We start from the raw sequence: 24,869 nt of genomic DNA, 5'->3' as shown, positions 1-24,869 counted from the left end.
TAGAAAAGGAAAGTTGTATGTGAGTTCATTGGTCAAGGAAATATAACTGTCTCTGTGAAAGGTCTTAGCACAATTGTTTTCTCTTGATACTGGACAGCAATAGGAAGCAGAAATGTCAGTGCCAGAGAAGTAACTTCTGGCCAAAGGAAGAATGGTGTGAATTTCCACTATCTCTGGATGAAATCTGTGTTTCTTTTTGAGACACAATGGGAAACAATGAAAATTGGAGCTACAGTCAGGTGTATATGATCCACTGTAACATACTTCTTTAACCTCTGCAAAGAGTCTCTTTTAACTGATAGCCATTATAGAGAAAAATAGCACAGAAAATACAACAAAGGATGGAAACAGATATCTATGCAAATTGGCCATTATAAGAGTTGCCCAGAAACATAGTTTTCTCAGGAAGGAAAGCAAAATAGGAATTGATTCCCTTCTGTCTAAGTTTGGACATACACGATATTGTAACTGTCAAAAATTATCTATTATTTGTTATCAGCTTAAACTTGATACAGGCTTGTTTCAGAACATAAATAACAAGCTTTTGACCACAGTTCAGAAGAGTTGAGGTACAGACCTACAAAGAACTTCACTATTATTCTCTTAAAATAAGACCAGAGGAGTAGATGGACATTTAACCTCAGGAATAGAATGAAGACTGACAGGTATTTTTCTGAGGAGCATCTTAGGTACTTAAAGTTTCTGAGGTGGATAATACACACATAAAGGAACAGAAACAGAGAATAACTCTGAATGGACTCCATTTTAAAGTGGAGAATGAACATTTCTATAGATAATATGTCACAGAATATCTAAGAAAACTAAAATCTGTTAGGAGAAAGAATGATGCGGCATGTCCCTTCTGTGGACCTCAGGTAGTGAATCCCTTTTAAATAGTATGTTAAATATTGATGAATATTTTGCTGTTTCGTTGTCTGTTCTGTCTGCAATACATTTTTGTTTCTGATCCTAACAAATGCCATGAAAACTGAACTGGAAATCTAAGGCATAGTAGGACAAATCAATCATGTGGATAGAGACACAGAATAATCATTTGCTTGCTATGAAAAAGCACATAACTCTACTTCCCAGGCAACAGTGAAATCTAAAGGACTTTACAAACAGAGCAAGTGGGTAAGCATATAATTATATTTCTATATGTCTATGTATTTTATTTCATACATAATATCAATCTTATGCATTTATTTCCAATCCTTAGATTTTAAGAGAATTGCAACACAGCCTGAGGAAAAGGCTAAGCTAGTATTTTCTCTACCCACAACAACTAGAAAACTCGTGGATTTGATATAAATAAAAATGACAGGAGAGAGTTACAGATAAAAGTAGATGATATAAGAAATGTCAGCAGGAGCTTCTGAGACTGTTTGTCAAATTCAAGTGTTATGCTACTTTCACTTGAGAGTTAACTTTCATGAGTCATTTGTTTGTAGTATTTACAGGAGTTAGATATGATAGATGCAAGGGACACTTATATAAAAGAATTATTCCAATAAAAGATACCCCCCCCCACTTCAAACACACCTATTCCATAGTTCTTGCAGCTTTCTTAAAGAATTCTGGAAGTCCCTGTCTGTAGTTGTACCTATGAGACTGCCTCAATTTTGGAATTCATTCACAATGTTTTACCTTTTACTGTAATTTTTATTCGGGGAAGACTCAGAATTCCCATGATGCCAGATGCAGCCGGTAAGGTGGATAAGGGCACACTTTAATGTGTTATTTGACAGAACCCTGGAAATACTTGAGTAGATTAAGGACACAGAGGTAGCCACAACTCAATTAAAGACATTTGCAAATGTACACTCCCGGAGCTGTTTCAGAGATTTAAAGAACGATGGGATGAATATGTTGGAAGCAAAAAGAAATATGTTGAGGAGGTTTAATGTCATTACATAATGACATCTTTAATTAACACTTTATATTTTTACCACATATTTTACTTTATTAAGAAAGATATAAAATAAAATAAAGATATGGGTCCATGGAACTTTGGATACATAATGGTGGAGGGAAATTAATCATGTGTATATACCAATATCATCTGATCTTACGCTGAAATCAAAAGTAGAAGAAAACATTTTTGACTGAAACTTCCAAGAGGTGATGACAACGGAAGAAAACTGAAGTAGGAAAAGACATAGCTGTAAAACTGCTACCCAGCTGCCAAGTACCATGAAATGATTTCAGCTTAGTGTTGAAAAATGTTCACAGAAGAAAAGATGATAGGCTTTACAGAAGAAAAAGAACAAAACTATGCACTTTACAGAGCATTTTATAGCATCTATACGATTTTGATGTGCAGTGGGATTAAAAGTGTGGGACTAATTATTCTTATCCTGTTATCCTCAACTACAGTTTTTGTTCTCAGACTATGGCAGATACTCGGTATTTATATATTTATGCACGTTGTGTGCATATGTATTTATTTGACTAAATCACTAAACTGGTCATTAAGCATCTTGTATGTTGGTATATGGATTATATTCTTTGTTGCCCTTCCACTGAAAATGTTTTCTTACCATCCCAGAAATCTTAGACCAAAATTGAAACATAAATCATTGTAAAAGAGAATAGTACTAAAGTAACATAGGTATTAAAATATAACTCAGAAATCAAAGTCATATACAGCTGAGAACTCACAAAATCAAAACTATGTCCATTCATTTAGCAAAACAGTGCCTAGAAAATTATATTCAAGAAGATGCAAAATTTGCTTTGCTTTCTTAGTAAATACAGATTAATATATGTAGAATTAGCTGACATTTTAACATTGTATTCATGAACTCCATGAAGACTTATAGTACAGACATGTTACAGATTAATGTTCTCATCAAATTATATTCATTGTCCAGTAAAATTTTACATCTATTTCCTTTCAAGGTATTCTTAACATTACTCATAATATCAGAGATGTTTACAAACTGAACAATTCACTGCAAAACTTATAAGCACTAGTCCCTGTGTGTATGAGGGATTGGTTCTAGGACATCTCATTTTACCACAAGCCATGGAACTCACATCTCTGATATGAAGTGGTGGAGACTTGTGCATGACCCATTTCCATCACCCCATCTACTTGAAATCACCTGTAATTACCTACAATGCCTAATATAATGGAAATGTTTCCTCAGTGGTTATTATAGTTTATTGTTTAGGGAATAATGACAAGAAAAATTCTGGGAATGTGATATGGAAACAATTTTTAAATAAATGTGTTTGCCTCTCTTGGTTCATGCTGTGGATATACAAACCACAGATATAGAAGACTAACTTACAGTGACAGTAATTAGGGAATTTGGGTATTTGTATCTTTAACAAATCTATTAATATATATATTTCATTATCCAATCTGGTTTCCATATATAAATATAAACCATATATTCCATATATAAATATACAACTGTATAACTTGAAAACTGGGAATTTCCAAATTTCAGACTGTAGCTGGGTAGGTGGCACATGCCTATAATCCCACACTTCCAAGGCTGTAGCAGGAAGATTTCCATGAGTTAGAGGCCAGCCTGCACTACATAGTGAGATCCTGTCTCAAAACAAAACAAAACAAAACAAAACAAAACAAAACAAAAAAACCAGATTGGATAATGAAATATATATATTAATAGATTTGTTAAAGATACAAATACCCAAATTCCCTAATTACTGGTACTAATTTTCCCTTCCAATTCATTCATTTTTTTTTAAAGTATTGTTCCTGATATGTCAAGCTACATCATTCACTGTTTTTTAAAAACTATATTGAAAAATCATAATTGTGTATAGTATTTTAAAATGTGGAAGTTTGTTAAAATCAGACCCTAAAATATGTTTAACTTCACTTTTTTTCACTATTTTAAGTTTAGCAAATTCATTTCATGCCATAAGAAGTTGGAAAAGAATATACAGGGTCAGATTTATGATCACTATCGTCTGATCTGAAATTTCTTCCAAAGACTTTATCTCCAACGTGGTACTATTAGGGGTGATGGGGCAATTTATAGGTGGGATTGCGAGTGGGGGGTTTCTGGTCACAAGGGATGTGACTTCAAGCATAATGATGGAAACCTGGCCTTTGCTTTCTGCCTTCTGCAACTGCTGAGAAGCTGAAAGCCACACAAGAGGATCAAGACGGCAGGGGTGGCAGTCTGAATGCTTACAGTCTTACTGTAGATTTGATGGTGTGAGTTTCATTGGAAGCCTGAAGAAATTGGAGATCGAAATCCAAAGAGTAGAGCGTTTCCTCCTCTCTTCTATTTTCATTCCCTCTGTGCTACAAGCCTACGGGCTGGTCCCCTCACATCAGGGGTGGGTCTTCAACTTTCTGGCCTATGTGTCAATCATCCACAGACACACCCAGAATTTACTAATCGGGTAGAGGCTTCTTACTTATGAAGCTTATAGAGCACTATTAACAGTTACATCATCTCATGTTAAATCAACCAATGCTAAGTGCATAGATTTCCAAGCTGTATGATTGTGTTTTAAGTAACATATTGGTAATAATTAATTTCATCATTATTTTCAGTCAAGCCATATACTAAGCATATTAAATTGTATCTACACTGACAAAGTCATAAAACAGTTATAAATGCTTTTTCAAATGCTTACAAAGATTTCTTCTGGTATATTTTTAAATTAGATTTCTCAGTCATATTCATCGTATTTTATATATATATAGATTTTTGGGTCCTGGGATTTGAACTCAGGACCTTACACTTGCCAGGCAAGCGCTTGTGCTGCTGAGCTATATCCCTATCTCCCGAGTCATATTCATCTTTACCTGGCAAAGTAAAATTTTTTCTCAGGTTGATTGCATGAATTTACATTTTCATAAGATGTACAATTTTCTTTTTTTCAGCTTTCAAGCAAATACTGAGTAATGAGTTCACAATTTATACAAATACAGTAGGAGTGAAGTCCCATTTTGCATCTATTTAATATTCTGTCTCTGTCTCTCTCTCTCTCACTTCTCTCTCTTTCTCTTTCACTTGGCGATGATCAGACAGCATCAGCTCCATCTGTAGAGAAACTTATCTTTGCCACAAGAAAGTAAAATGGTAGAATTCACATACATTTTAAGCACCTAGGGTTCTTTTTCTCTGTTCTACTCCACTGTCAATTTAATTGTGAAGACAACTTCATTAATGTATTTGTCTTAATTGCTATTTTTTAAATGCTGAAAATTTCTTGTAGGACTATTTTTTATGTCTAGTGTCTTTCTTTATATAGTGTCTTATTCTTTATATAGTGTCTTAAATATACCATTTTTCTTCAAATACGTTTTTGTGATAGTTTTATTTTTGTGCAATTATTAATATAACTGTATTGATGATGTACATCAATTTGCATCTACTGCTATTCATTGTGACAAGGAGTAGAGTATATATTTCTCCATATTTGTTGTTTAAGTCCAATTTAATTTAGTTTAAAAAGTTCTAAAAAGATAGTCTTGTACTTTGGTGGACTAATTCCACAGAAAATGTTTTAGGTTTTTTACAATAGAGATGTTATGTTTTATTACAGTTATTTTCTTTATTGTTTTTCATCATACCAATGAATTCCTTCATCAATCTTTATATGAAACACTTGTTATGTCCCATAGTTCTTATATTTGCACATACTTGTGAAGCTTGTATCTAGATAATAGGAATCAGTGGGCAAAGTAATTTTGATTCTTGCTTTTTCATTCTGGAAGTTTTATTACTCTTTTACACTTCTACTGCTGTTTTTGTTTTTGATTTTGCCTTTTTTGAGACAGTCTCACTATGCAGTTCAGGCTACTCCTAAGCTCATTTTGTAGCCCAGGCTGGCCTCGAACTCCCAGAAATCCTCCTACCTCAGCCTCCGGAGAGCTGGGATTACAGGCGTGCACCACCACACCCAGCTTTCATATTCATTACATTATTTTCTTCACTAAACCAAACTGTAACTTTGTTTTCTTTATTTTAAATATGTTTTCTAGTACTTCTTTGTGTGCCATTGTTTATTATTTTTTCATTATTTGATCTAGTTCTAACGATAGATGATTTCTTCAGTAAGCTTTCATGTCACATATATAAAGCAAAGCACTTGACTACATTGCATGCTAAAATTGAATTAAAGCAATCAGATTTACCCTGTAACATTTTAAAATGGCATTTGAGTCCAGGGCTATAGCACTGAATGACATCCTCAGTCTTTTATTTTTCTTTTAATAAATGGTCATATTAAGTTGCTATGTGCCCTGATTTGGATCAAATTTGCAATACTTTGTCTCAGTCTCCCAGAATGTTGTTACTACAGGCATGTATGTCTATGCCTGGTTTGTCCAATAAGTTTTAATTTACATATAAACTAAGGAATAAACATTTTCTTTTAAGTTTATACCTTAGAGATATAATTGACACAAGTACAATAGAAATATTCAGAATAATATTCATAGTGAAATTAATCATCTTCCACAAATACAGAAAATCTATATCAGTATACAAATACTACTATGGTAATGTAAATATATTGTATATGCTGTTGACAGTTTTAGCTAACCACAGGTCACAAACTGATTGGTAGTGTCATTTAGCTTTTCCACGTTTTTAATGATCTTATTTGTATTTTTTTAATCAATTAGTCAGTTTGTATTACACTCTGCAAAAATATTCTTTTTTAAAAATTTTTTCTCTTTTTGATACGAGGTCTCGCCAAGCAGTTCAGGCTGGCCTTGAGCTCACTTTGTTACCCAGGCTGACCTCGAATTCACAATATTCTACCTCAGCCTCCTGAGTGCTGGGATTGCAAGTGTGCGCCACCATGCCTGGCCTCAAATCAGTATTGATTTATCTATGTATTCAGGGAATATTGTGAATTTTTTGTACCTTGTACTTTGATGCTCTCTTACTGGAAACATATATAATAAGGGTTTGAATATTTTAATTTAAGTACATAGATCATGGCAATCATTATCTAATAACTCCTAATTATCTAAATTTATTGAATTCAATCATAAGCAAATCATTAGTTAACAATAATTTTAGTAGTTCACCACAAGATATTGTCTTATAACTGTATCCTATCATATTGCAGAAACAAACTTCTCATAGGTATTCTGTAAGCCATAAAAGCAGAATTATTTTAAAATGTGATTTTAAGATATTACATATCTTAAGAAAAACTTATTTTTACTATTTTCTTAAATTTCTACACAATGTTCCAAACATTTTTATTGGTTATTATATTCTCCAATACAAATTTTACTTTCGCCGTTTTATTATACTACTGGGTCAAATTCTCATATGAGGACTATCAGTCTATTTCTAAATTTTGCTTGGTATAGTAAGAAAAAATGATATGTCTTTGTTCAGGCATGTAGTAATAGATGCAAAACTCTAAATGTATTTTGTATTATATAAAATTTAACATAGGCTTTCCAAGGGTCATTAATTACTTACTTTTGGTCATTTGATTTCCTATCCATTTATATGGCTATGCTCATATATTAGAAATCTGTTATTGTTCAAATATCCGTACTACCCAGGATGATCAAGAGTACATTCCAATCCCTATCAAAATATCAATGCTGGTCTTGATCTAACTAGCACTGTCAATCCTCACATTTATGCCAAATCACATTAAGATCCAAATAATCAAACAATAGTAAGCAAAAAGAAAATAATATGAAGAAGCACTATACTACCTGGTTCAACATTGTTTACAAAGTTGTAATAATCAAAATGTCGTGGTATTGGCATAAATTCATAAATGCAAATTTGGCAAAATAGAATAAAATGCTGGCAAGTAAATTCACACACAGCCAACTGATATTTACGAAAGACACCACAAGTACACATCAGAGAAAGAGCCATTTTCAACAAGTTGTGCTGGGAAATTTGACATCTACGTGCAAAAGAATGAAATGAATTCACTGTTATCAGTTACACAAATCCACTCAACATGATTATCGGTTTAAATTTAATCCCTAAAGTAATGAAAGTACTGGAAGAAAACAGGAAAAATATCTCAAGGCCTTGTCACAGGAGGGCAGAGCTGGAGAAAGGCTGATGGATATTTAGTTGTGGCTCAGTAGGATCACAAAGTTCTGATGTGTTATTGAACAATAAGGTGACTGTGGATTAAAATACCATAGTAACCTACATACAAATACATCTATAAACAAGTACAAATGCATATGTCTAAATAGGCTAGGATGGTTGTGTGGCTGGCATCTGTTGGTTTGTTGAGAGGAATTGTTGATGTGTGGTTGTTTGGTCCATCTTGCATGCCTGTATCTGGTTGTAGATGCAGCCATTTTGAAGACGATATTGTGTGGTACGGCAGCCATTTTTGTGTCCTGTCCCCATGTTTTGAAGTTCTGTGTTATTTTTGTTATTCTTTATGCTGTTTTGCTTATGTGTTTGTTTTTGTTCTTTTTGTTATTGATAGACATTGGCATGGTGGCACACAACTGTAATCCCAGCCCTCAGAAGGCAGAGGCAGAAGGATCATTGCGAGTTTGAGACCAGCCTGGAATACAAAGTGAGTTCAAGGCCACCCTAAACTGTATAGCAAGACCCTGTATCAAACAACAGACAAACAAACAAACAAACAAAACAAAACAAAACACAAAAAAGACCATGAAGAGCCTGTTCAATACCAGAGGACATTGAGTGTACTGAGACACTAAGTTCAACATTTACTGAACTTATGCAGTCTCAGATAGACTTACATTAAGGCAGTATACTATTCTTTTAAACAGTATTGGAAAGTTTGGACTTCTATAAACAAACAAATAAGAAATAGATCTCATATTTTTGCAAAAATTAGCTTTAAAAACAAGTTCATAAACCTAAACACACAATAAAATAACAAAACTAGTGAACAATATTGCAGAAGAAAACAACTGTGTAGCTTTGGATATGGCATTGGCTTCTTATATATAACCCTAAACCAAGAAAAAAAATGATGAACAAAATCACTGATGAACTGGCTTTTATGAATTTAAAAGTTTTTCTCTAAAAAAGACAATATCAAAAAAATAAGATGACAAGGAAGACATACAGAAAATACTTCAAAATGAGCACATCCAATAAAGGACTGACACTTAAAATACACAAAGAACACAAAAGAAAAACACAATAAGAAAAAAGGAACTATCAAAATTGATGAAACATATCTCAGAAGACATCTTAACCTGGAAGAAGGCAAAGAAGTGCAGATAGAATTCATCATTTTATATCACAATGAAAGCAATGAGACACCACTACACATTCACTAGAAAGACAAAAATGCTAAAACCCTGACACCAATCACTGTGAGGAACATGCAGCAACAGGAATTTTCATTGATTACCAGTGGAAATATAAAATTGTATTACCACTTTGGGAGACATGTTGGAAGTTTCATACAAAACTTAATTTACAATGTGATTCAATAATCAAACTTCTTAGTAATTATTCAAATGTGTTAAATACATCAGTGTGCAGAAACCCACACAGAGATGATTATTGCATCTTTATTCATAATAATTAAATTTCTGAAACAGCAACTATGCTTTTCAATAGTGGAGAAGTTAAATAAGCCATATTACAATGGACAGTGGAATATTATTCACAACATAAAAGAAACTCATTATTGAAAGAAGAAAAAGACACAGAGGAACTTTAAAGGAATATTACTAGGAGAAAAAAGGAACATACACTGTATGAGTCAAACCACAAAGCACTGTGAAAAAACACAAAACAAGACATGGTTAAAAAAACAATACCCATGCTTGACACTTTGTATGACAGCAGTTTGTAGAGGAATCAGACCTGAGGTTGATGCTGATGTGCCGTAAAGATGTCAGACAGCAGCAGGAAGACAGTCGTGGAGGTCAGTCTTCAGGGAAAAGAGGAGCATTGTGCCTGATGACCTCAAATAATATCTGCACAAGTAAACAAGGCAAGACATTAAAAAACTAAAGATTGAGAAGTTAACTGAGTAACACAGAGAGGTTTGCCGCCTCTGCGCTTCTGCCACACGGTTCCCCTACCTGAGTAACTTGTCATCTGCCACATGGTTCCCCTACCTGAGTAACCTGAGATTTTCTGTACCTACAATAAACATGACCTGTTGGAAGCAGGCATGGTGGTGCATGCCTGTAATCTCAGCACTCAGGAGGCTGAGGCAGGAGGATCACTTTGAGTTTGAGAACAGCCTGGACTACAAAGTGAGCTCAAGGCCAGCCTGAACAGCATAGTGAGACCCTGTCTCAAAAAGACTGACTAACTAACTAGCTAAATGACTAAATAAATAAATAAGTAAAAATAAATATGACTTGTGAAAATACCACGCTATTGCAGAATTGCAGGCAGCAGTACCACCCACATTAAAGTGGCCAGTGGTGAAGATCAAAAACATGCATTGAGGGCTGTTTCTTTTTAACCTACTTTTTGGTTTTGTAGCAGACCGAGGGACCAAGGTTGGTCTTTTGAATTAAAAGCATCACCTATTAATATACTACTTACCAGGTGATTCAATTCAGTTGTTTGAGTGGTGAGTTTTATAGCCAGCAGTCACACCAATATAGGACCAACTGTCCCTCTAGAAAAGGAACTTGTGACATTATTTGAAGAATTGATAGAGGCGTGGAAATTTCTTAATCTGAGAGTGACTGCAGTGTGTAACCTGCCTTTATAATAACAACCCAACTCCCATCCAAGAATCTTAAGACAACAATAATACTTTTATTCAAGTATTCAAAAGAAAAGGCCAGTTTTTCACCTCTTCCTAACGAAAAAACTCATAGATATACTTTAGACACAGACCAATTGCTGTGTTTACTTGTAGATGATAGTCTGTTCTTAGTCAGCTCTGGGGATTCCATGGAGACTGTTCAGCTTATTACAGTCCGTACAGTTAGTCCAGTCACAAGGCACGAAGGATCCATGATGTGGATCAGAACCACAATGGTGCTGTGATGTACCTGTGAGCCGCCATCGTTCACCACTATGGAGAGCTCCCGACCATCCCCTTTCTGTTGTGAATGGCAAGGAAAACAGGTTGTTCTTCCGGTTAGGTTTTTCTGGTGGATTAAGTATGACAAAGAGAAAGAGCCTTTAAAAATAATTAAATCGGTAGGGTCACTAATTAAATAGGTGTTTTCCAAGGTTTGAAGGGTAAGCAGAGTTGAATAATTAGGGTACAAAGATTCTCACGGTTGTGAAAGTACTGTGCAGTACAATAACGATGCATCCATGTAGTCACGGACTGTTTTGGAAATAAATGTAAGAAAAATAATGACATCCAAAAAAGGAAAAATTGAAATCAGTTCTTTGCCATCCATATGTACAAAACTTCACTTAGCACGGAATGATTTAAGTGAAAAAGAGGAAACCACAAATTTTTCTACGTAAATATGGAAAAATATCTTTGACTTTGTTTTGCCAATGATTTTTTATATGGCACCAAAACCACAATAACAAAAGCAAAATAAACAAGTGGAACGGCATCAAGCTAAGCATTTCTACACGCCAAAGGAAACAATAAGGCAATCAACACAGTGGGAGAAATTATCCGAAAACATGTAACTAGTTAGAGGTCAATACGTAAAATATCTAAGGAATTCACACAAATCAATGGCCAAAACAAGGAGGCACAAGACTTGATCAATTTTATTTTTGAAAGATAGAGGAACTACTGAGAAGGCTAAGGCAGGAAGACAGCATGTTCATAATGGCCTGAGCAATGCAGAGGGATGCTGTCTCAAAATAAAATAGGAAAAGACTGGAGGGATGTAGGTCAATGGTAGAGTGACTGGGAGTTCAGTGTCCACTACTGCTACTACAACTACTACTGCACACACACATACATACAAACACACACATTCACAGATATACATACACACAAGCACACACACATATACATACATATACATCCATACACATATACACAAATTTACATGTATACACACATATACATATATGTGCACACACAGATGCATACACACATTTATACATACACATATACATACACACATATAAACACATACAAACATTCACACATATACATATACACATGTGCTCATACATATATGTAAACACACATATACACAAGGAAATAAGAAGTGTGGAAGGAAATAAAGAAGGAAGAACAGAAGGAAAAAGGAAGGGAAGGAGGGAAGAGGTAAGACCAGCAGGTATAAGAAGAGCCAGTCAGCATCATAATCATTAGAGCAGTATAAATAAATCCCAGGACAAGACATCACCTCACCTTGTTAAGATGCTGTTAGCAAATGCACCGGACATCACAAGAGTTGCTTAAAATGTGAAGACAAGGAAACCCTGTGCACTAGGACTGGGGAGTAAAATGGCGGCCTGTACAGGAAACAGTATGAAGGCTTTTCAATAAATTGAGAGCAGACCTGCTGTATGATGCAGCAATCTCACTTTGGGCCATAAATCTTAAGGGAATGAAATCAATATCCTGAGGAAGTTTTTCCATGCCTGTATTACTGCAGCATTATTTATCATGGCAGATACATGGAATTACCCCAGTCTCTATCAACGGACTAGGGAATGGAAGACATATAGTCTGTATCTGGAGCAGAGTATCACTCAGCTATGAAAAGGATGGAACTCTTGCCGTTTCTGACAACTGAATAAACTTTCAGGGCATTATTTCAATTGGCATAAGGCAAGCAAATAGTGTATAACTTCCCTTATATATGGAATCTAAAAATGGACTTATATTACAGCAACTAGATTGGGGTTACCAGGGGTCATGGAGGGAAAAATGGAAACATAATGGTGGAAAGGTACAATCTTTCCTTTATAAGATGAACAAATTCTGGACTTTTACATGCAACATGGGTAGTAATGCATGTGTCCATTTATTTGATTGTAGTGATCGTTATGTAATATATATGTATAACAAATCATCACATTTTACACATAGAACATTTATAGTCTTTGTCAATAGAGTATTCCTTAAGAAAAAGTAAAAAATAATGTAATAAATTATTTAAATGTCTTAACACAGTGTAAATTCTTACCTATAGAGAAAGAAATAGAGTTATTTCCTAATAGTATGGGAAACTTAAATTTCAGGAAATTAAAAGCTACAATTTAACCAGTTACCATTATCCCCCCAAAAGTAAAGTACCATGTCAGATGTGCCTTTAATTTTATGCTTTTGAAAAAATAATCACATTTGTATGAGGAAAGATGGCTATGAAATTATTAATTTCATGAAATATTCCTTGGTTTAAATACTTACAATGATACTGCATAATATTTGTGAAACATACCTACTGTGAAATTTCTAAATGTGTTGACATTCAATATTTTAGTATAAATAACACTGTAAGGTGCTCTGATAATTTCTAAACTTTTTTAAAATTGTAAATAAATATATTTGTATCAGTACTTACTAGAAAAAAAGATTTAGTACAAGATATGCAAGTATTACAAAAATTACAAGACTGGTTTACAATGGCTGCCCATAGAGTCAGGTGTGGCAGAGTGTAAAAGGTCTGTCTGCTCAATGGGATCTGAAGGATCCAGTCGAAGGCCAGGAGCCTGCTCTAGTGTCTCTTGGGCATCTGTACCAGGAGGCTGAAGGCACTGCGCTGGAAGGGTCAATAGTCTGCGCTGGAATCCAGGAGATGATGTCCAAGGTAAAGGTGAAGCCTAGAGCTTCTCTGAAGATTTCCTTCTATTTTTCCCTTTTACATCATTCCAGCAACAGGGTGCCCTAGAGTGGGTCTTCCCAGAACTATGCTTCCCAGAACTATGCTGATCCAATTTAATTGGGCATGTCTCGTGCAAGTTGACACAACCAGATAACTATCACAACACAGAAAAACAAAATGCTGGATTTTTGTATAATTTATAGCATTCACTATTCTGCTATCACCAAGAACCACTAGAGTGAGGCTGTTAATTCAAAGAGAAAGAATTCTGGCACTTACAATACTAGATAGACCCAATATCTATTTATTTCTATCTTTCTAGTTTAAAGAATGTAACAATACTCTCCTGGATCATTTGTTTAATTTACCTCTATGACATTTCATTCACTGCTCTGCATTTCAAATTCCTGCAGAAACTTACTTCATTCCTATGGAATAATCAGGTTTATCTTCATTACAGCTAAACTACTGTGGGAAACAGTGAGACCAACAAAATATAAAAGAAAATGATGACACGGAATAAATTTTTTGCCTAGAATGAAAGCCAGGTAAGGACTGAACTGGTTGCACTGTTCTTTAGTACTCTGTATTAGACTGGCTGCAATAATTCCACCTGTAATTAAAACAAGTTGGGTAGCCAATGTTCCATGCATGATGAATTCAGGTTACACCACATGGGTTTTTGCATCAAAAGAGGAAGCTCAAGTATTGATACACCTTGTTGAACTTTGGTGTTCTTGAGTCATATAAGAAGAGTTCACATTTTGAGAAATCTTATTTCATTTACATGCAAAGGATACCAAAAGTATCTTACAGATTCATTGCCATGATTAAATTATATCACATATCTTAACTATATTTTCGATTTTTGAATACACTTTGCAAATACAGGATTGGTGACTTGTAGGTTGGCACATAGTTGTGAAATGTGTTAAGTGATTCACTGTGGCAACAATATGCAGAAACTTTCTGTCTAAAATATTGTTTGCATGTCTCCAATTCCTTTTCTGTCTTTAGAAACTTTTCATTTTATTTTTGATTAGCATGCATTAGTTGTATATATTAATGAGAAGCAGTGTGGTATTTGCACACAGGCAGATAGTGTGCACAGACTGAATGCAAACTCCTTCTGTCCACCCCTTTATCCACAACATATCAATCTAAAATAATGACTATTGTATATTCAGGTTGACTTTTTTAAGCTTTCACATAATAGGACATGCGCCACTTTTCCTTCTGTTTATGGCTATTTTCACTTAACATAATGACCTCTGGTTACATCCCTTTTGCTGAAAGTGGTAGGCTTTAATTCTTCTATATATTCATTAGGATGCACATGGGTTAATTTAGCAATTGTGAATTAACCCACAAAAATAATGGATGAACTGGTATCTCTTTGTTTTGATTATTTCATTTCCTTTGCATATATATCCAGAAGTAAGATCGTGAAACATACAGTGTTTTGGTTTTTATTTATTTCTTGAGAAACCTTCATTCTCTTCCCTATAAGGAATGTAGTAATTTACATTCCCACCGACAGTCTGTGAGAATTCATTGTCCTCTGTACCACATTCACCACTGTTGAGTTTTTGTATTTTTTGACACTATTCACTCTAGCAAAGTCAGACGAATCCTCATGATAAATTGGTGTACATTTTCTTAATGGCTAATGATGCTGAACATTTTCATATGTTTATCAACCAATTATGTTTCTTCTTTTGAGAAATGTCTGTCCAGATGATTTGCCCACATTTTAAATGGGTATAGTTTTCTAAGTTTCATGTATCTTCTAGCTATTAATTCTTCCTCAGTGGAATAGTTGGAAAATATTTTGTGCCACTGTGTAGGTGATTTCATCAGTTTATTGATTGCTTGTTTTCTGTGCAGATATAATAAGCCATGTATTATTGTGGGAAAATTTCTCAACAATTCAGATGTTTTTTTCCATAGTGATGAATGCGTGTTTTAAATTATCTCTAGCTTAACTATCCTTCCTCTTCAATTTGATATTTATTGTTACATATTTTATACATATTAATAAATATTTAATAAATTTTAACTTTAATACAGTTTTTAGTTTAAGATTATTTAATATAATTTTTCATTTAATAAATTTTAAAATAAATATTAAAATCACATAGTTTGGTTTATATTATAATATTAGAGTTGTTTAGGAAACAATGTTTCACATAATGTCAGGCTTGCTAAGAAATACTGATATCATGTGGACTCAAATTTCTATTGTTTCCATAGTATTAACCAATTTGTAATGTGAAGAAGACAATAAGGTTCACTTCTTGCTGATTTGATGAGAGTGTGTTTCTATATCAAAGGAGTCTCACCCTAACTGCAACAGAAATCAGAGCTACACACATGCTATGCTTGAATATCTGCAACAGACCATACAAACCCTTGATTGCAAGCTCTCTGCATCGGATTTCTGTACTCCACTCAACAGTTTGTTTTCACAGAATTAGAAAACACTTATTAAGATTGAATTTGTCTTTTCTGCCATGAGGGCATTAGTTAGATATCACACTATTATCAATAGTGTGATAATAGTAACCCAGAATCTAATATTTTACAAAGATGTTGCATTAACAGAATAGGAACCGGGTGAATATTCTTTGAAATCAGCAAGTCAGCAAATGGGATCCAGTAGTGATGGAAGAGCCACTTTGTCATCGTATTTTGCTGTATTCAGATTCTGCAGGCCTAATGGAGAATTGGGACGACCTGTTGAAGGTACAGCTAATGTGATAGCTCAAAGCAATACTCTTCCATCAAAATTCAGGAGACACAGGACACCAAAAGTTCTTGATGGTGGTGCTCTCCAAGAAAAATGTATGTGTTTTGAAACAAAAGTTTTTGGGTGTTTCCAGGAAATGAGAATTAATAAGAGCTAAAGTAGAAATATCTACTAAATATTTAGTCTACTTTTGACATCCATCAACATATTTTCTAACTCACATTTTCCTGCTTGGAAAATTTAATTTCTAATGGATGCTGAAGAACAAACACATAAATGTTATCTATTGAAAGACCTGTAACTTCTATACCGTTCTGTATGTCAGCCCAAGTATACAATTTGGTTTTCCTGATAAAATTTGAAAACTGAGAAGCCTGAAACTATAATTATCTTGTGTCACAGTGTTGTGACAGAATGACATGGCTGCATTATGCAAAATAAGAATGAGTCCATGCACAAATCTTATGTCTAAAAACAATTCACAATCAAATCACTTTTGTCTGACTTCTTTTAGCAAATTCACAACACTACAAAGAAATTAGGTGACCTAACAAAAGTATGAATTTAAACAGTAGAGCATATATATATATTTCTGAATATCTCCATTCTGTGGCCAAGAATAAATGACATGATCAATTTTTCATAATTTTTACATAATGTTAACATTAAGTGTCTAATTGTTGACTAATTCATAGAAAAGCAAACTCATTAAAAACTAGGGAATGATTTCTCTAGGGCCTAGCAGAGGAAAAGAAATTTAAAAATAGAATTAAAACTTTCCTGAAGTAGACTATACTCACTCCTCTAACCTCATAAGGTGTATTTCCCTTGACTCCCAAAGCTTTTAGGTGGTCTGAAGTATATGGTTTTCCTTTTGATTCAATTATTATTTTCTCTGCCCATTAATGGACTACAGAAAAAGGGCCTACTTACCTGTTCATTTTTGCTTCAACAGATTATGACTGCTCAGGATTTCTTCATTCTCCAAACATTATTCCATTTATACTGCAGTGACTTATTCAAAATAAATCATTCATAAGAACCACTTTATTTCCTTTTCAGGTAATAAAGTAGGAATTTGGCCAGAGAAGGCAAAATCACTTTTTTCCTGATTCCTTAAATTCAAATAATAGGCTCTGTGGGTGCCTCTATCACAGAATGGTTCGTTTAAAAAGGAAATTTTCTGTGGTGTCTTGCTAAGCACTGGAATAAAGTCTTCTTACAGAGTTGCCATGGTAACATGCATGCATGCATCATCTGTCTTCCTCACACTGAAAATTCTTCCCTGATAGAACTCATATGTGTATTTGTTTTTTACACTTTGTAGAGCCATAACCTGTACTACATTTGGTAAAAGGAATCATACTGAGATTACAACTATGCTGAATAAATTAGTTGATTAAAAAACATGCATGCATAACTAAGAATCTACAAAGCTCATAGCAATGGGTGTGAAAAAAAATCTGAGAATTGGTAATACTGTGTACTTCAACTTCAGGTAAAATTTTAAAATTATGTGAAGTTCATCTGTTTAATTCAGGCTTTTTCTGCTAAACGTATCTGCATAAAAGTTAGGGGAAATAATGAGGGGTACTGGAAGACAATAGTTATAAATGAATGTTGTTGCTATTGGGATAGCTTCTGGTTGAACATCACTTACTACTATAGATAAACAGGCTAATGAACGGCTAATATAGACTGCAGAATGAATGCTTAGTTTATATGATCAACTGTACTAAAGCATTTAACACATTTGGCCTTGGTTTATTATTAAACTACTCTGTGTAATGAGCATTACCATTATTTGTAAAGAAAAAACTGAGGTTTAAGTTTTAAGCTCCTGCCCAGTATTAAACTGTATATCTGAAGTTCAAAAGATGCCTGATTCCAAATAGTGAAATTTCAGCTTTGTGCTACACTTCCGCTGCAGCAAGAGTCCTAATGCTGTCTTTTTCAATCATTTGCTGCCTTTCCTTAATGTAAGAATTGAGTTTGGCACCAGAAAAGAATGATATCTCAGAAATGCTGTTACAAAGTGATGCAAAAAGCAAATGTCATGTCCTATTTAAGAATGTGGGCTTTGGGTATTTCATTAGATCATATTTCTATCTAACTAATATTATTACTTATTTGCTTCATTGAGACAGAGTCTTGCCTTGTTGTTCATACGGCCTTAAACTCACAGTGTAGCACAAGCTGACTTAGAAATCATCATGATCCTCCTTGCCTCTGCCTTTTGAGTTCTTGAATTACAAGTGTGTGTCACCACATCTGACCTATAATCTAGCTTATTTTGATTAAACATTCTAAATTGTAGCTGAACTGACTATTCGAAGTTACAATTTTATATGCATATCTCCTTTAAAAAGATACACTATGTATGGCATAAAGTCATCTTGACAATAAAACTTGATCACATTACAAGACCTGTCCTGCTTTATATTCTCAGAAAGTTTCCTAAAGCCGATAATGCAATGTTCAGTCCAACCCTTTCTTCAGGGCAAATACTTACCCTAGCTGCTCAGAAATCTAGTAGTTGATGGATTACACCTTCAACTGTCAATTGGAATTGCTCTGGTCAAATGAATATCCTTAGCCTGGAGTTGAACAATCCACTGGTGTCCAATGTTTCAGGCTTTCAAAGGTTAACTGTCTTTCATCCCTTGAGAAAATTGGGAAAATCCATACCAGCTCCGAAACACCAGTGTAGCTGTCCAAGGCCTCTTCTATAGTCACAAGCTTAGCTTCTCCTTTCCGGTCTATCTCCTTGACTTCCCCAAATGCTTATCTCTTTGGAAAGTTTTCAGATTTTGCATGGGATTCTTTACCTCAGCATAGAAGTCTATAAATAGCTATGATTCTTTAGCAAGAGAATATTTTAGTTTCCTTCTGAAAATGTAAAGAATCAGCAGTTAATTCGCACTCATTTGGATTGTCTTCAGTTTCAGAGAAAAATATGTACCTTTAACTTTTATTCTGTCAGCTGCACATGGCACCAGGATGAGTCTTAGCTTCATTCCTCAAATTCACGTCACCTCTTTGTCCCTCGGAACTTCCATGCTGCAGTTTGTTACTGCTTTTCAACTTCTGATCCTTTTCCTAGTCATTTAAACTTGGAAAGCAACTTTGTGCAAAAAAAGAATTCTGATTTCCCATTAAAATTTACATGAAAATGAACAAGAATATCTAGTACTTCAGGTGAAAGCACACATAATAAGAAAATAGCAATGAAAAGGACTCCATAATTGAATATATAATGTTAATATTTCATCTAAAATTCTGTCATGTTCTGTTTCCATGAAACCTTGAGTCCTAATTTATCTTTCATGCCAGGCAGGTTTTAATATTAAGCTCCCATTATTTAAGGTTTTTCAGATGAAAGGCATGCAGTTATCCTAGAATTGATTGTTCCTTGGTATAAACAACCAATTAACAATGCCAAAAAATAGAACTAAGCTTTTACCCAAAAATCTCTAGTAAAACAATTTAATAAGCCTTACTCCATAGCTCATACATTTACATTACTCTATAGAATTAAATTCTTATATTCCAATTTTCACAATTAATTAGGCTTATCACTTTTATTTCCTGTACTATTAGAGATAATTTCTAATAGTATCTTGGTTCTAAATCCAGAGTGTATTATTCAGACTCAAAAACTAGCACAATTAATATAGCAATTTATAGCTCAAAGCATTGTTTTGCAAATAATTATCTGGACAAAATCATGCCATGCCTGATTTCTTGTTGTTTTCTAATTTAATGGAAACCACAGAGAAGAAATATATACTGATGTATTTAGGAGTAATTTTGTAGATAGAATCCAATATGCTTTACTTATATGAAGCAGAGTTGTCCCAAAATAACCACTGTCTTTCTTCTGATATGTTTTTACTTTGCTATGTAAATATGGACAAAAATTTACTTTACGTATTTTCTATCATCCTCAGACAAGGTAGCTTTACTTGTTGAGACGAGTGAGCCCCGAATATTTTCAGACATGTGATCAACACCTTCACTCAGGCAGATACACAATGCAGTGTGGACTGTCCATTTTGTCACATTCGCAGATCATTCTATGATCACTTCAACAAAACACTGCATCCTTCGAGAAAATGAATTTTTACTTCATTTATAACAACTGGTATCATTCAACTGATATTCAAAAACTCTTAATTATTGACCTGGAACCTGAGCACAAAATAGTGCTGGCTTTTTCATCTTCTGTTCTTTGAGCTCTAATATTTTGTAGTGGTTGGGCAGACTACTGGCTTCTATTTTTTTTAAAGGAGAAAAAAGACAAACAAACAATGAAACTGACTTTGAAACAGGTTAGTAGGACAGTTACAATAGTTGATACACTGTGAATTGTTGTCTTCATAGTAGTTAATTAGAGTGCATCATATAGGTGTGATATCTTGTCTAAACAATATTAGCTACAGAACATTCTTTTCAAGGAACTAAGAGAAACTAGCTGTAAAACTGCTTAACTATTCTGTGTACACACATATATATATATTTTGTCCTTTCTTCTTTCCTCCATTGCAATTTCAAACTTCTCTTTTCTCAGTGTGTTTTGTGTTTAAACCAATCTGGGTCAAAACATTTTAGAGCCAAGGACTAAAGATGTTTCAGTTCCTTCGATGTACTTTATCCCTAAGAAGTCTTATGTGCAAAACTGACGGATCTGACTCTCAAAGAATCAGATACTGAAAATGATAATTCACTGATATTTTGCCTTATTTAATAAAATATTCTTTGCTTTTATCTTTTAACTTAACAAGCCCTATATACCATTTAAATATTTCACTGAGGGATGTTTAGAAATGGAGAAAGAAAGCCTTTGACCCGTACATTCCTCTGGCGGTGTTCCAAAATGGATCGGCTCTCCTCTGTCCCTCCCCTCAAACCCCAGCTCTCTGTCTCCCTATTCTGAGGCCTCCATATTGTGCTCTATTGCATTCTTCATTTTAGCTGTCTTCTGCCTTCCTAAAGGTATGATTATCAATCTGGCAGGGGTGCAGATTAGTCTTTACAAACTGACAACAAACACTTTACATCTGAGTCGTCTTCATCCTGATCTTTAGTGACCGCAATTTTAAAGACAATTTCCCTTCTGAGTCATTGCCTACCATATATTTCTGTTCCATTTGTTGCTGGGAAATTTCAGATTGTCCATTACCTAGTAGAAGTAGGGCAGGTGGGAATGGAGGATGACAAGGTGGTTGGAGAGAGATAAGAGAAGGGGGAGGGCTATGCACGAGAAGCAGAACGGATGTGACTTCTCTTTAATGAGAAATGCAAAGTATAAAGAACAAAGTAAAAGATCGATAACAGGAAGTAGGAGATAGACCTTACTCAAAGGGGGCGGGAATCAAGAGATGGAGGGACGGGAAAAGGAAGGAAGAGAAAGTGGATAAAAAAGGAATTAAGATGTGTGATACATATATAGGAATTCTGCACAACCAACGAAAATTTTAAGCAATGCGAATATGTACTAACCAACAAGTAAATTATAAAAAGAAGAAGAGGGATTCTCAGCATGGATTGACACTTAACAAAAAGGGGAAACTAAGATTCTTTTTCTTGATGTTAAAGAGAAAAAACCCAATAACAAAATAATAACAATAAAGACAAAAACAATACAAAACAATAAAAAATGATACAGGATTTCAAAACAAGATGATAGAAATTAACAGTGGTAGTGATATTAAGTATTGTTATCTACAATAAAGTTGCTCAGATTATCAGATGTAAGAATGAAAGATTGATCAAACAATTAAAGACAATAACAAGTAATAAAAAAATTAGAAATGATACAGAGCTTCATTAAACAAGATGGGAGGAATTTAGCAATGGTTGTTATATTGGACATTGTTCTCTTCAAATAAGTTGTTCCAATCACCAGATATAAGCATGTGAAATTGGTCAAAAGAAAAAAATAGTTAAGCTTTAACTGTTCCTTTCAATAAACTAATAGACATCAGCAATACACATATCCCAGGTATCCTTGTATATATGTTTTTTCTTTTTTTTAGTTTTAAAGAGCCATACCCACCCTCAGGTAGATGGCAACCAAGGATCTGATCAGCCCTCAGTATCAACCTTCAGATGGTGGCCTGTAGTAGGCCATTATCAAGCAGGGTCAAAGTACAGATATCCTACCTTTCTCCTAGATTATGGAATTAAATGGGATGTGGAAAATTGGAAGCATATGCAGAAAGCATATGGTTTTCTTTATCATGAAGATAGTTTCTTGGTCCCTGTAATGGTTGAGTCATTGTGTCAGCTTGAGAAGTTTAGAAGCCTAAGTTCTACATGCTAGGGTGTAGAGGGATTGCCCTATGGTGGCTGTCTACACTCTAGGATGTAGAAGACCCAGCCTAGAGTGAGTATGCTGCATATAATATAAGGAAGGAAAAGAGGCTTGCTCTGTCCTTTTTTGTTTCGGTTATTTTTGTATCTTCCACCACCATGAATTATTGCCCCTCTGCCATGCCAGCCTTCCTTGGAGCCAGCTAATTATGGCTGAAACCTCTGCAGAATGTGAGCTAAATAAATCTTTCCCTCTTTAAAAAATGTAACAAAAATAACGACATAAACACAACAACAAAAAATAAATAAAAATGATACAGAATTTCAAAACAAGAAGACAGAAAATTAGCAATGGTTGTTATACTACATATTATTACCTTCAAAGTGGTTACTCAGATAACCAGACATAGGCATGGAAGACTGATCAAACAGTGACACATTAACTATTCCTTTCAATAAACCAATAGAAATTAGCAGTACAATTATCTTAGCTACTTTGTGTATATAAATATACATTATTTTTTCCTGTCCTTTCATTTTTTTCTCTTTTCTTTCATTTCAGTTGTTCTTTCTTATTTGAGCAATTTCTTACCATTTCACAATATCTATTGTACTTTTCAGATTTTATTTACTCTCTCAGGTTCTTATACTAGGAAGGCAATATAATGTTTACACAGGTGAGTCATATTTATTTCACTTATGAGTATGGTCTCTAGTTGCATCAATTTATTTATAAAAGCCTTGCTTATCTTTCTTTATAGCTGTGTTATACTCCATTGTATAAAAATACCACATAATTTTTATACATTCCTCAAGGGATGGACATTTGTATTATTTCCAATATCTAGTTATTGCAAATTGCACTGCTATAAACATGAGTGCATATATATCACTGTGTTATGATATTTTTAATTCTTCTGGGAAAATATCCAGGAGTGGAAGAGCTGGTTTGAATGGGACCTCTAGTCCTAGTTTCCTGAGGGATCTCCACACTGATTTCCACAGTGGTTGCTCCAGTCTAGAGTACCACCTGAAAAAAGAGTTCCTTTTACCCCACAACCACTCCTGCATTTGTTGCTGGTTGATTTCCTGGTGACCACCATTCCTTCTGAGGTGAGATGAAATCTCAGTGTGGTTGTAATTTGCATTTCATGAATGACGAATGATGTTGAACATCTTCTCATATATTTATTTGCCATTTGTATTTATTCATCTGAGAAGTATTTTTTCATCTCAGATGCCTTTTTTTGGATTGGGTCTTTGAATTTTGGGGACCTGATATTTTTCTTTAATTCTTTATATGTTCTAGACATGAATCCTTTGTCTAAGGAACAGTTGGCTAAAATTTTTCCCAATTAGTGGGTTTCCCTTTTACTGTTGGTGATTTCTTTTGCTGTGCAAAACCTTTTCAGTAAGAAGAGATCCCGGTTGTTGATTCCTTGAAGTGTTTTCCATGCACTTTGGTTTTTGTTCATGAACTCTCTGCCTATCCCTATGTCTTCAAGATTTCTGCCTACTATCTCTTCTAATACATTCAGTGTTTCTGTTTTAAAATTTATATCTTTAAGTTACTTTGACTTTACTTTGGTGCATGGTGAAACACATGGGTCACGTAACAATGTCTGGTAGTGGAAACCCAGTTTTTCCAGTACCATCTTTTAAAGAGGCTATTTCTCTTCCAGTGAACATGTTTGGCCCCTTTGTCAAAGATAACGTGGTTGAGTGTGCTTGTGGTTGTGGCTATATCATCTATTCTGTTCTCTTTTTAAAATTTTTATTTTAAAGAAAATAGTACCAAAAAAAGAATAATAGCAAAATACAATCAAAACAAAGCAAAGACATTAAAAAATGGTACAGGGTTTCAAACCAAATGAGAGTCATTAACAGTGATTGTTATTTTACATATTGTTATCTTTAATGAATTTGCTCAAATTACCAGATGTAAGAATAGAACATTGATCAAATCATTAAAGAGAATAAGAAAATAATGATTTAAAAGAATGTTAGAGACAGTACAGAGTTTTACTAGACAGGATTGTAGGAATTCACCAATGGTTATTTTACTGTAAATTGTTGTTGTCAAATAAGTTGCTCAGATTACCAGACATAAGCGTGAAAAACTGGTCAAAATATAAAACAAAAATT

At 34.2% G+C, this 24,869-nt stretch overlaps 1 pseudogene; it reads right to left on the bottom strand.

The window, feature by feature from the left end:
• LOC102006140 overlaps positions 1–17,350 on the bottom strand; it is a 28,614-nt pseudogene extending 11,264 nt beyond the window's left edge.
• Between the last annotated feature and the right edge of the window lie 7,519 nt (positions 17,351–24,869).

The sequence above is a fragment of the Chinchilla lanigera genome, unplaced genomic scaffold (assembly GCF_000276665.1).
Source record: "Chinchilla lanigera isolate Chin_1 unplaced genomic scaffold, ChiLan1.0 scaffold00087, whole genome shotgun sequence".
In the NCBI taxonomy this organism is placed as follows: domain Eukaryota; kingdom Metazoa; phylum Chordata; class Mammalia; order Rodentia; family Chinchillidae; genus Chinchilla; species Chinchilla lanigera.
The sequence above is the reverse complement of the archived record's forward strand: the minus strand, read 5'-3'. Positions and strand labels throughout refer to the sequence as shown.